The sequence below is a fragment of the Thermobia domestica genome, chromosome 1, assembly GCF_964235325.1.
Source record: "Thermobia domestica chromosome 1, izTheDome1.hap1.1, whole genome shotgun sequence".
Taxonomy (NCBI): Eukaryota; Metazoa; Arthropoda; class Insecta; order Zygentoma; family Lepismatidae; genus Thermobia; species Thermobia domestica.
The window spans coordinates 21,592,836-21,607,167 of record NC_137454.1 but is presented as its reverse complement, the minus strand read 5'-3'; the positions used below and the strand labels follow the sequence as shown (position 1 = coordinate 21,607,167).

At 35.4% G+C, this 14,332-nt stretch overlaps 1 long non-coding RNA gene across 1 annotated transcript in view; it reads right to left on the bottom strand.

Annotated features, from left to right (window-relative positions):
- Positions 1 to 7,402, bottom strand: part of LOC145665938 (uncharacterized) — a 91,809-nt gene extending 84,407 nt beyond the window's left edge. The window contains exon 1 of the long non-coding RNA XR_014127680.1: positions 7,298 to 7,402. This is a non-coding gene — a long non-coding RNA (uncharacterized LOC145665938). The remainder of the gene's footprint in view (positions 1 to 7,297) is intronic.
- Positions 7,403 to 14,332: the final 6,930 nt, after the last annotated feature.

The window sequence follows — 14,332 nt, the reverse complement described above, 5'->3', positions numbered from 1 at the left end:
GCTTGATACGTCTAATGTTCGAGATATCAACGACGGTGCAGAACCTCCCGTTCCTACAAATACCCAGTTTACGCATTCTGTTGACCTGGTACCTAGGGCTATAACCCTTTCCCCACTTGCTAATCAGTCAGTAGTCAACCAAGATAATGCCCTTCCATCTACATTCAAAACACCATCTTCTAGCACGTCTGCACCTCAGACATCGCATGTAAGCCCAGAAGAAAACAACCCAGTTCCTACATTAGGCCTATATTCTCAAGAAAGTAGTCCAGGAAAGAAACCTACAGCATCAATAGGAGCGACTGTACTAACATCTACTCCATATAAAACTCTTCTTCGAACAAAAGTGTCATATGTTCGCCCTACCTAGGTTGCAAAATCCTGGTGTAAAAAGAAAACTGCAACTGAGACCTACTCAAACTTTAACTTTTGGAGTAACCAAGGAGGGAAAGGTAGTCAAGAACAAAACGGAATGGTATTGTTTGGTGTGCGGAAATCCATATTCCACTTCAACTATAGGCTGGATTCAGTGTATGGGTTGTAAGAGGTGGGCTCATGAATCATGTTCAGCGGCAACCAATGGTGTGTATTATTGTGTGGAGTGCAATGATTAGAAGTGAACAGTGTTGACGATTGTGATCATAATTCAGGGATTAAAGCGTATCTAAGATACATTAGTGAAAGATACCGGTTAATGTAGTGACTAACTATGAATCGTTCCTTGCTAATAATAGTCACAATAAACTAGTTATGACGAAGTGTGTCGCACAGTAGCTACACTTTTGGGTTCTGTAATTGTATCTTCAAGTCTAGCCTAATTTTCTTTGTGTGTTTCTCTTTGCGTCATTTTCTTTGTATTCCAAATATTGATATTACTATCATAATTATCTAATTGCTCAAAATATTGTGTATTTGCAAATGAATTTGAGTTGATATCAAATTTACAGTAATCTATGTTAGTGACTTGTCCTTGTGATAAACAGTTTATAAGTTCATAACAAAACCTACGCTATAACTTTTATAACCTACAGGATGTCCCATCATTGGAACTGCCTTGTCCCAACTTATGCGCACTATTTCTTAAGACGGGACATTCACAAGCCTTTTTCTTTTTTTACAAAAATAATGTTTAGTATTGTGGCATTCCACTTGGACTTTGTATTCGTGGAGCAGAAGGACCATACATTTGAGTATATGTGTTACCTTTCTTATTATTACATTTGTGTATTTTAAAAAAAATATTATTTGAAAAGTGTCCCGTCTTGGGCAAGTCTCCCCTAGGAAGTTTTGAGCTTTGCGAACCCAGTTGATTCCCCCGTGGGTGCACCCCTGGTACTAAGTGAAACATATATTAGCATATTACAGCAATATGTTTTTAAAAATGTTTCTGAGCACTAACGGGTTTAACCTTTCGTCTCCTTTAGATTAAAGGACACAACCATGGAAGGTAAAGCTGAAAAATTTTTCATTTTTCCTTCAAAATAATCTATACATCAAAATATAGATTGATATATTCGCTATTAAAACATGAAAATACGAAGATATAGAAGAATATCCTAATATTGAAATATTGAAACTATGGAAAATATTGATCAATATTCGAATATATCGATTGATCGATCATAATTGCACGAACATAAAAGTGAGTCAGTTAATCGGGCAGAAAGTAATGTACTTATGACCTCTTAATTCAAATTAACTCCTCAAATTTCCTCACGACGCTGAACTACCACCGAAAATTCATAAATTGGACAAAAAATACGCACTAAAACTTCTAAATGTGATATGGAAGTCAAAGATTTGAAAGAAAACAAAAATAATAATAATAATAATAATAAATAAAGAAGTAATGTACTGGAGAGAAGTCGCTAAAATTACTTCTCTTTAACGAGGACGATTACGAAACATCACCTACTGATTGAAATCCGGATTATTTTTCCAATAAAGTAAATTCCAATAAACTTTCTTGTTATTGTTGATTATTCCATATCGGACTCCCGAAGAAAACTCATCTAAACAACTTATTGACCGTGCCAATAGCGACTACTCTCAGTCATGACTCCGTTTTCTTTCATTTAGAAATAGAAAAGAAAGAAAAGAAAGTAGAAGGGTAAAAGAAGGAGGTAGGAAAAGAAGAAAGAAAAGAAATAGGGTATTTTAATAAGAAAACAGATTACTGGATAATTCCAGAAATATAGTAAAAGGTCGGGAAAGTCGTTGAAAGATGAATCATTCTAAATGTTATTAACGACTAATCAATTTTGGGAATGCTTCGGAATAGACACATGTTCCCTCATATCACCCAGACCTAGCTCCAGGCACCACGATCGTGGGGTTGCCCAGACCTAGACCTGGAAATGAGAAAAGTGAAATCATTCTTTGTACTGTTATTCTAACCGGTGATTGATAACCATCCAGCATCTGAACTCTGTTCTCTAGGATCGACCACACATATGAATTAGCCAAGAGGAAAAAAAAAAAATCAGACTTATAAACTCAATATAACTTTACGTATCGTATCAATAAGAATTTCAACTTCCTGGAAGAAAGATGTCGTATTTAGGCTCATCCTGCCATTTTTGTTTCACTCTTAGAGCCGATTTAAACCATTAGTAGCGGTCCTTCATGACCTAGGTTATTTACCTTAACACATATATTAAAACATGACACATATATTATAGATGTTAATACAACAAATGATATCACTAAAATTACTTATATTAAATCTATCATGCATTCACACGCTCACTCACTCAGGACAGTGTATATATGTTTAAAGGAAAATCAACTAGCTACAAGGGTACAAATAGTTTATTACATTCATAGTGAAAAGAAAAGACAAACAAATAATTATGAAGAAAATATTAAAAGCACAAGTTCTTGGTTATATATCAATAGAATACAAAGTGTTATATTTTAGTAAATTTTTATATATTCAATCCTATTAACAAATGAAAAAAAAATATAATTACATGTATCATATCTTAGGCATGCTAAAGCAAAATTATAATTTGCGACATACGCAAAAAGACACTTATTTCACTAAAAAAAAAAGTTGGACAAAGAGGAAAGAAAAGTGGGGAAAAAAAAAACTTTTAGCTGTATTAGAACTTATATGAGTCTCTACCTCACATCGGGTAATAAAATATTAATAATTTTGAGCGTTCAAATCACAGATCACGCACTACTCATAGTGTCCAAAACATTTCGCTCCATTTAACTTAGTTTGTGTTTATATATATCTCTCTCTATATATGTATATATATATATAAACTATTGGTTTACAAAAAAACATTCATCGACTATATTTCGATTGTAACTCTTCGCAGTTTATATCTGCACTCGCACACTGCGATGTTTATACCCATCTTGGGATTTCAAAAAAATAATCACTTTCGCCAGAGGATGTTTCTCCTCTTAGATAGTCCATTCACAAATTTATTAATCGAATAATTTCAAGTTACTTATTTGTTCAACACAGGGACACGTCATGAGACCTTTCCTTTAGATCACTTTTGGAATATGTATACATGGTTCGGATTTAAAAAAAAAAAATCTTCCACAGGTGTATAGAGTATAAGGGTTCAAATTGAGGATAAAAAAAAAACTGGTCAAGTCACAGGATACATATGCAGGTGAGAAGGACTCAAGGTACACCTTCCACAATGGTTTTAGGTTAGTTGTTCAAGGATAATATTCGTTACGATGTGGGTTACGTTTAGACCTGCCGTTACTTTTCAATACATGCCATTACATAATTACAGAGGTTGTCATTTACATTTATTCAAAATAAAAGGAAAATTACTTGAGTGCACGGCGGTATTCTTGACAAAATCTACATTCTTAAATTCGTCGGAGAACTCACGGGTAAACTATAGCAACCAATACACGTTTAGGGGGACAGACACGAGCGCTCTTACATATATTCATAATACATGTAATATCATACTTTTACTTTAAAATCATATTCACATACTACTTACATATACATTTCGACGTATTCATTTCTCTCTCTATATATATATTTATTTATTATAAATGCGCACACATTTAAATTAATCACCCCAATAATAATATTTTTACAAGGTTGCAAACATTGTCCCAAAACAAATGACTTCCGACATTACATATGAAAAAGAAAATTGATTTTTACTTGATACCGCGCATCTATAAATTTTTCACTCTTATATAATCAATTCGTGTTTAAATCATGAAGAAAAAAAAACTTTGGAAGGCAGGCACGTAACACAGAGCATTCCTAAAGATATAACTAGATAACCTAAAATACAATTTCTGGGCCCAGGTCAACTACAAGGTAAACAAAAACCAAAACAGAAAGGAAAGTGACCAATGGATTAAAAAATAACTTAAGAGGACGACGGTGACAGAACGTAATCGAAGTGTCGTCAACTACGAAGTCTTTGTTCATTTCGGCGATAGGTCAAAATGTGATGGAGGACCCAATCATTATCTACTCTATCCATGAATCGTGTCTTGCAACGTCTCAGCTGGTAATTTCAGATCAGAGTTGTACGTTAAATAAATCGTAAGTAACAAGTTCAAAATCTTGGGGGGGGGGGAAGGTTGGAAAAGTTAAAAAAAAAACTTGAAGAAATGAAGACAGAGAGAGAGATAGAGAAGAAGGAAGACGAAGAATAGGGGCGCCAAAGACTGAAGTGAGAAATAACTAACGCTACAAAGATGGAAGTCGAATTTCGCTCTCAACAAAATCCATAGCCAAAATATTCTTAACATGCCAAAAGGGGTTCGGCTTACCAAATAACTAGCCGATAAAACTGTCTGCGAAGATGAGACAAGTCTGTGTCCACGATGGGATTTTCGGAAAGACAAAGGCTTTAGGGAAATCCCACCACTCACCGTATCCGGTCAACACCCTTGCAGACCCCGAAATCCTCCGGAAGGTTAGAGACGGCGTTAATTTAGGATTTCAAAAGAGGAAAAAAAAATCATCCGACCTCTTGAAAACTAGAAGATTCCAGGATAGTAATGAAATTAGAGTAATAGCTAAGATATCCCTAATTAATGATTTGCCAAAATAAAAAAAAATTAAATAAACTGAATTTTGGATCGGTGATTTCTATTGCCAAACTTCACCGATAGCTACCCTGCGCAGACACGCCACAGTCTGGGATGTCGTTAATTTCCCTCGTCTAATTAAACTAAGAAAAGAAATGAAAATACTTAAAGGGACTAGGGGTCGACATCCGGGTACGCGATAATAAATTTCAATATTTAATTGTTTTGATTCTGTAACCCGGTCAGAGCTGTCGCCTCCATGAACATTGTAAGCTAGCCCGAGTAGGTAACGTGAAGAAAAAAAAAATCTCACGGAGCAGGATATTCTATTTTTAACACCGACCAGAAAATATAATTCACTACAGCCCTGTTGTATAACTATTGTCTTTCCGTAATTTATTATGCAATATGTCTAGTCAGCGATTATATGATGCTACCCATTCTATCAGATGGTATTACTATGGTCGATTATTACTATAACACATTAAACTACGAAGTATTACCATAGTCCGACTATATATCGCCCTCCGGTCCGCGTGATATTATGGTGCGGGGGTCAGAACCTGAGATGTTTGTAGCTACACGTATCTATTCAATATCTATATATCAACACGCGGCGAAGTATTCACTGGGCTACTATATATTTAACTATATGGGTGTCCTATATTCTATATTCATTTACTACAATATTCATAAACTTTATATTCATATTCACATTAATATTCATTTGCCACGACGCTATATTCTACAAACACCCTGTTTCCTCTATCTACGCCCAGCCTATATACACATTTCATCATAACACTTTAAAATCTATAATGACTACAAACATTTCCCATTCCGATCACCGCACGACAACCTCACTCGAACTCAAGACTTTCACCACACACACACAAAACTATGTAATACCTGGTAGCTTTATTAAGAACGAAAAAAAAATCCTACGTATGTTCACTGAAAATAGAATTATCCGCGATAATATTTAATGTTTACGAAATTTCTGCAGCAACAATGGGATTCTGCAGCCACGAAGAAAACACGAACATTTAATATAATTTCAAAGCGAAGAACTAGCATCATATCGCCCGACTTCTGTTAAAAATTTACGTATTGTTTATTTATTTAAATATTTCGATTTCTAGACTAGGCAGAATGTTGAAATTTTCAGAATATATTAATTTTGGGTCACTTGACCTAACTGTACATTCATATGGGCTGGGAATTATACCTTCTAGGTTTTATTTCGGAAAGAAAGGTCAATTTCATGAAAACTAAATCACTAAGTACCTCGACAGAAGAATGACGGTTAGTACTGACTTTCGACACTAGGAGGCTAGCGACGACATGATCAACCCTTGAACCACCGAATGTGACCTTGTACACGGAATTATTATACTATATTACGTTCACTTTTGAATATTGTGTGAGTTCACTTAATGACGGAATAATAAAAAATTTATCACATAGTAAATACTACACCGTCCATGTTTAATTCTCTCACACACTCTTTCATCACTTAACTACAATTGCTAATGATACTACATTACAAACACATACATGCCACGTCCATACTACACACTACATTAATACATGTTATACTAATAAATATACACAAAAAGCACTCATACTTTACTATGTTAAATCGGCTCTATGAAAGGTAACGAAAGGAAAGAAATGAACAGGGCCAACTGGCCCTTATATTTACTAAATCATATTCTTGAGTGTTTAATCAATGCCCCGAGGGGACATATCGAAGTATTGGCTAACAATAGGACCCCTGCCCTGAAGGGGCAGGAACCCGGAAACAAACTACATGTTCAACTCATCCCGCTGGAAGCCGTACTCCCAATTTGGGAGTCAGATAGGAGCCCTGAGCGTTAACTTAAGCCATCATTATAATGTTACCAAGATTGCAAAATGCAAAATACCGCCATGTGAGTTAGTAAAAAAAAATCACTATCTATATTAATAAATTACTACACGGACAGGTCTTGACTGTAAATGATATTGGGAGGGGTGAAAAGGATAATCACTGAATTGAATTTCCTGAGTCAAAGCAAATGAAGATTTTATCACACCAAATTAACCGCACTTAAATGTCGAACCTGTCCACACTAAATATTTACATCTGACATGGCGTCCTTATATTGCACTTCCTATTTCAGCTTTTTTTAGTCTAGTTTTTTACTATGAATTTAATAGTTTCTGGCTCCTTAAGACTTCCAGTGATATTTAGACGTTAATAAGGTCCAAATGTTACCTGAATTTTGACGTTTACCACTACAGGAATCAGTCCATTTACGAGCTAAAAAAAACTGATGTCTTCAATAACACTTCCCGGCATGGAATGGAAATAATTGCGCCCTAATATCATAGCGTGGGTTTATCCGCCAATCAAAACTAAGCATTTTGGCGGAGGGGCTTTGAAACGAATAAAATTTGGTAAAATCTGGATTAAACTAGATTTTAGAAGGACCTAGGTATCTAAAAGAGAGGTGAAGGGTGGTCCTGAAAATTCTGTCGAATTTTAGATTGGTTATTTGATTTGGAAAGTTCCGTCCAATAGTGGATCTATATTTTCAGATAGCACTGACACCGTAAGAATTGTAATAATCCATTTACACATCCATATACAAGACTTATAACTAATTTAAAATATAACTAAAGATATTGATTCCCAAAGCTATAATCCGTAATGAATTTTTTTTTTTTTTACAGTTTTCCATGTTAATTTGAAATAGAATAACGAACAATATTACGAATTATATGAATAGCCAGAAATTTTTTGTTAAACGTCAGATACAGTCGGTGCAAAAAATTTCGGGCACCCTGCTATTAAAAAACATAATCTCATTAGACTGTAATGGCACATTACAGTTCCCCGGCGTCGTTAAAAAAAATTTTGTTTGATTAACAAAATTTTGTTGAATAGAATTAACATGTATTAATACTAATAAACTAACTACTCACTCATACTCTCATACACTCAAATGAGACAGTGTAACATTCACTCTGGGTATTGAGATAGAAGTTCCCGTTTTTTGTCCTCAGTACAGTTGAAAAGCTTAAGATTTTGGAAATTGTGAGTTCACCTTTTAGGTAGCAGGAAAACACGAGGTAACCAGTTCGCAATATTCCCATCAAACGTGGGAAAACGTTCAATATCCCGGAGGAACACTTTAGAGCTCATACTAACATAAGTAGGGGAATAGTTAGCGGGAATTAACATATTATCCTGCACAATCGGAGTCGTCACCGGATTTACCAGCGACGACGTAGTAGCGGTGTTATAATTACCCATGTAAGTGAAAGGGATTTTGTTGGTCGTATTGAATATGTTGGGCTCCATCCCCGAACCAACCGCACCCGTGAACAACGACGCAGGATGGTACCCATCTCCTCTTCCCGGCAACACGCTATGTGATTGTATACCTCCATGTAAGGAGGGAGCATTCACGCTAGTGACCGTAGTCGTCACAACACTCGACTGATTCGGCACACTATTACAATCAAACCACGACTTTAGTTCTGACCGATGCATGGGGTAGTGCATCGCAATATCCCGTGCATCAACTGACATTAAATTTTCTTTTCCTGCGCTACAGGTAGTTGTTATAGCAGGTAATATTTCTGAGGAATCGCTACCGGGGAAAGGATAGGTTACCTCTGATTTTTCGCGACTAGGTTTCGTTATTTCTTTTTGAATCTTTACTATCTCGTTTTGAATTTTCGAAATTTTCTGGTCAGTTACTTTCAGTTTGGTTTCCAATGATAAGTCCGACAAGGTTGACTTTAAACTATCAATTTCGGCCTGCTGTGTTTCTAGTTTATTGTCGATTTTATGCAATTTGGTATCCATGTGTTCAATTTCAGAATGTACATGATCTAATTTACCCTCAGTCTCCTGCTGAAATTGCTTTAGGGACTGTTGAGCCTCGCATCTGACCAAATCAATTTCAGTAGACGTTTGCTCCCTCAATTTGTTTATTGAGGAAGCAAAGTCTACACATATATTGTCTATTTTGTGAGTTAATACCTCGAATCGAGATTCGGTTTCTCGTTTCGAGGTGTCAAATTTTTCATTTATTTCACGTCTCATCTCTCGGCTATTTTCATCTATTTTTTCATTTATTTCACGTCTCATCTCTCGGCTATTTTCATTCATTTCGCGTCTCATTTCCTGTAGCATTTGTTGCAACGAAAGGAGGAGAGCGTCATTATTAGACGACCCAGTCTTCCTTTGCTTTTCTTTGGGTTTATCACTAATTGGATCCCCATCTCTTTCATCATCATCGAGGTCAGATATCTCCACTGGAGATATTTGGCCTCGGTTCTTCGGGGTACTATACCCTCGCTCACCGTCCGAATCGGGATGTTCATTCTCTCTCTCAGAGGATAAACTCATGGGTTCACGCGACTGGTGGAGCTTCCCCTCACATTCTTTACAGTATTTAACTATCTCACCAGCCCGGACCTTTTCTGCATTTTCAGCAGTATCCTCTAAATTAATACAACTGAAATGTATCCATTTCAGCCCACATTCGTGACACCTCACTAGCCTACGAGAGACGCGAGCTCTTTTCTCACTACTTTCTAAAGTACATTGTGTACATGAGACTTCCGCGTTCTCGTGTGATACTACTTCCCTATTGGTTGCCATAGTTTCCATATAAAAAGACACAATATAAACACATGCAATTATATACTTATAGACTAATAATACTTATTAATCAGGTACTATTCATAAATTAAGGGACTCCTATCTAATTCCCTCCTTGGGTCAACTTCCAGCATTTTCAAATTTTAGAAGTCACTTTAGCAAATTCCTTCATTTCCCCCTTTCTACAGAGAGAGACAAAGATAGCAGAACAGCCAATGACTATAATTATTTAATCTCACTGTAACTTTTTAATTATGCACCTTTTGTGGCCAAGTCAATATGTGCTCGATCCTAAACAGTGTTTAATAAATAATTTCAGATTCGTTACCAGAGAAAACAATTGTTTCCATGGTAACTGTCCTGTCACGGTCGCCAATTTTGAAAGAAAACGAAAAAAAAAAGAATAATAATAATAATAAATAAAGAAGTAATGTACTGGAGAGAAGTCGCTAAAATTACTTCTCTTTAACGAGGACGATTACGAAACATCACCTACTGATTGAAATCCGGATTATTTTTCCAATAAAGTAAATTCCAATAAACTTTCTTGTTATTGTTGATTATTCCATATCGGACTCCCGAAGAAAACTCATCTAAACAACTTATTGACCGTGCCAATAGCGACTACTCTCAGTCATGACTCCGTTTTCTTTCATTTAGAAATAGAAAAGAAAGAAAAGAAAGTAGAAGGGTAAAAGAAGGAGGTAGGAAAAGAAGAAAGAAAAGAAATAGGGTATTTTAATAAGAAAACAGATTACTGGATAATTCCAGAAATATAGTAAAAGGTCGGGAAAGTCGTTGAAAGATGAATCATTCTAAATGTTATTAACGACTAATCAATTTTGGGAATGCTTCGGAATAGACACATGTTCCCTCATATCACCCAGACCTAGCTCCAGGCACCACGATCGTGGGGTTGCCCAGACCTAGACCTGGAAATGAGAAAAGTGAAATCATTCTTTGTACTGTTATTCTAACCGGTGATTGATAACCATCCAGCATCTGAACTCTGTTCTCTAGGATCGACCACACATATGAATTAGCCAAGAGGAAAAAAAAAAATCAGACTTATAAACTCAATATAACTTTACGTATCGTATCAATAAGAATTTCAACTTCCTGGAAGAAAGATGTATTTAGGCTCATCCTGCCATTTTTGTTTCACTCTTAGAGCCGATTTAAACCATTAGTAGCGGTCCTTCATGACCTAGGTTATTTACCTTAACACATATATTAAAACATGACACATATATTATAGATGTTAATACAACAAATGATATCACTAAAATTACTTATATTAAATCTATCATGCATTCACACGCTCACTCACTCAGGACAGTGTATATATGTTTAAAGGAAAATCAACTAGCTACAAGGGTACAAATAGTTTATTACATTCATAGTGAAAAGAAAAGACAAACAAATAATTATGAAGAAAATATTAAAAGCACAAGTTCTTGGTTATATATCAATAGAATACAAAGTGTTATATTTTAGTAAATTTTTATATATTCAATCCTATTAACAAATGAAAAAAAAATATAATTACATGTATCATATCTTAGGCATGCTAAAGCAAAATTATAATTTGCGACATACGCAAAAAGACACTTATTTCACTAAAAAAAAAAAGTTGGACAAAGAGGAAAGAAAAGTGGGAAAAAAAAACTTTTAGCTGTATTAGAACTTATATGAGTCTCTACCTCACATCGGGTAATAAAATATTAATAATTTTGAGCGTTCAAATCACAGATCACGCACTACTCATAGTGTCCAAAACATTTCGCTCCATTTAACTTAGTTTGTGTTTATATATATCTCTCTCTATATATGTATATATATATATAAACTATTGGTTTACAAAAAAACATTCATCGACTATATTTCGATTGTAACTCTTCGCAGTTTATATCTGCACTCGCACACTGCGATGTTTATACCCATCTTGGGATTTCAAAAAAATAATCACTTTCGCCAGAGGATGTTTCTCCTCTTAGATAGTCCATTCACAAATTTATTAATCGAATAATTTCAAGTTACTTATTTGTTCAACACAGGGACACGTCATGAGACCTTTCCTTTAGATCACTTTTGGAATATGTATACATGGTTCGGATTTAAAAAAAAAAATCTTCCACAGGTGTATAGAGTATAAGGGTTCAAATTGAGGATAAAAAAAAAACTGGTCAAGTCACAGGATACATATGCAGGTGAGAAGGACTCAAGGTACACCTTCCACAATGGTTTTAGGTTAGTTGTTCAAGGATAATATTCGTTACGATGTGGGTTACGTTTAGACCTGCCGTTACTTTTCAATACATGCCATTACATAATTACAGAGGTTGTCATTTACATTTATTCAAAATAAAAGGAAAATTACTTGAGTGCACGGCGGTATTCTTGACAAAATCTACATTCTTAAATTCGTCGGAGAACTCACGGGTAAACTATAGCAACCAATACACGTTTAGGGGGACAGACACGAGCGCTCTTACATATATTCATAATACATGTAATATCATACTTTTACTTTAAAATCATATTCACATACTACTTACATATACATTTCGACGTATTCATTTCTCTCTCTATATATATATTTATTTATTATAAATGCGCACACATTTAAATTAATCACCCCAATAATAATATTTTTACAAGGTTGCAAACATTGTCCCAAAACAAATGACTTCCGACATTACATATGAAAAAGAAAATTGATTTTTACTTGATACCGCGCATCTATAAATTTTTCACTCTTATATAATCAATTCGTGTTTAAATCATGAAGAAAAAAAAACTTTGGAAGGCAGGCACGTAACACAGAGCATTCCTAAAGATATAACTAGATAACCTAAAATACAATTTCTGGGCCCAGGTCAACTACAAGGTAAACAAAAACCAAAACAGAAAGGAAAGTGACCAATGGATTAAAAAATAACTTAAGAGGACGACGGTGACAGAACGTAATCGAAGTGTCGTCAACTACGAAGTCTTTGTTCATTTCGGCGATAGGTCAAAATGTGATGGAGGACCCAATCATTATCTACTCTATCCATGAATCGTGTCTTGCAACGTCTCAGCTGGTAATTTCAGATCAGAGTTGTACGTTAAATAAATCGTAAGTAACAAGTTCAAAATCTTGGGGGGGGGGGAAGGTTGGAAAAGTTAAAAAAAAACTTGAAGAAATGAAGACAGAGAGAGAGATAGAGAAGAAGGAAGACGAAGAATAGGGGCGCCAAAGACTTAAGTGAGAAATAACTAACGCTACAAAGATGGAAGTCGAATTTCGCTCTCAACAAAATCCATAGCCAAAATATTCTTAACATGCCAAAAGGGGTTCGGCTTACCAAATAACTAGCCGATAAAACTGTCTGCGAAGATGAGACAAGTCTGTGTCCACGATGGGATTTTCGGAAAGACAAAGGCTTTAGGGAAATCCCACCACTCACCGTATCCGGTCAACACCCTTGCAGACCCCGAAATCCTCCGGAAGGTTAGAGACGGCGTTAATTTAGGATTTCAAAAGAGGAAAAAAAAATCATCCGACCTCTTGAAAACTAGAAGATTCCAGGATAGTAATGAAATTAGAGTAATAGCTAAGATATCCCTAATTAATGATTTGCCAAAATAAAAAAAAATTAAATAAACTGAATTTTGGATCGGTGATTTCTATTGCCAAACTTCACCGATAGCTACCCTGCGCAGACACGCCACAGTCTGGGATGTCGTTAATTTCCCTCGTCTAATTAAACTAAGAAAAGAAATGAAAATACTTAAAGGGACTAGGGGTCGACATCCGGGTACGCGATAATAAATTTCAATATTTAATTGTTTTGATTCTGTAACCCGGTCAGAGCTGTCGCCTCCATGAACATTGTAAGCTAGCCCGAGTAGGTAACGTGAAGAAAAAAAAAATCTCACGGAGCAGGATATTCTATTTTTAACACCGACCAGAAAATATAATTCACTACAGCCCTGTTGTATAACTATTGTCTTTCCGTAATTTATTATGCAATATGTCTAGTCAGCGATTATATGATGCTACCCATTCTATCAGATGGTATTACTATGGTCGATTATTACTATAACACATTAAACTACGAAGTATTACCATAGTCCGACTATATATCGCCCTCCGGTCCGCGTGATATTATGGTGCGGGGGTCAGAACCTGAGATGTTTGTAGCTACACGTATCTATTCAATATCTATATATCAACACGCGGCGAAGTATTCACTGGGCTACTATATATTTAACTATATGGGTGTCCTATATTCTATATTCATTTACTACAATATTCATATACTTTATATTCATATTCACATTAATATTCATTTGCCACGACGCTATATTCTACAAACACCCTGTTTCCTCTATCTACGCCCAGCCTATATACACATTTCATCATAACACTTTAAAATCTATAATGACTACAAACATTTCCCATTCCGATCACCGCACGACAACCTCACTCGAACTCAAGACTTTCACCACACACACACAAAACTATGTAATACCTGGTAGCTTTATTAAGAACGAAAAAAAAATCCTACGTATGTTCACTGAAAATAGAATTATCCGCGATAATATTTAATGTTTACGAAATTTCTGCAGCAACAATGGGATTCTGCA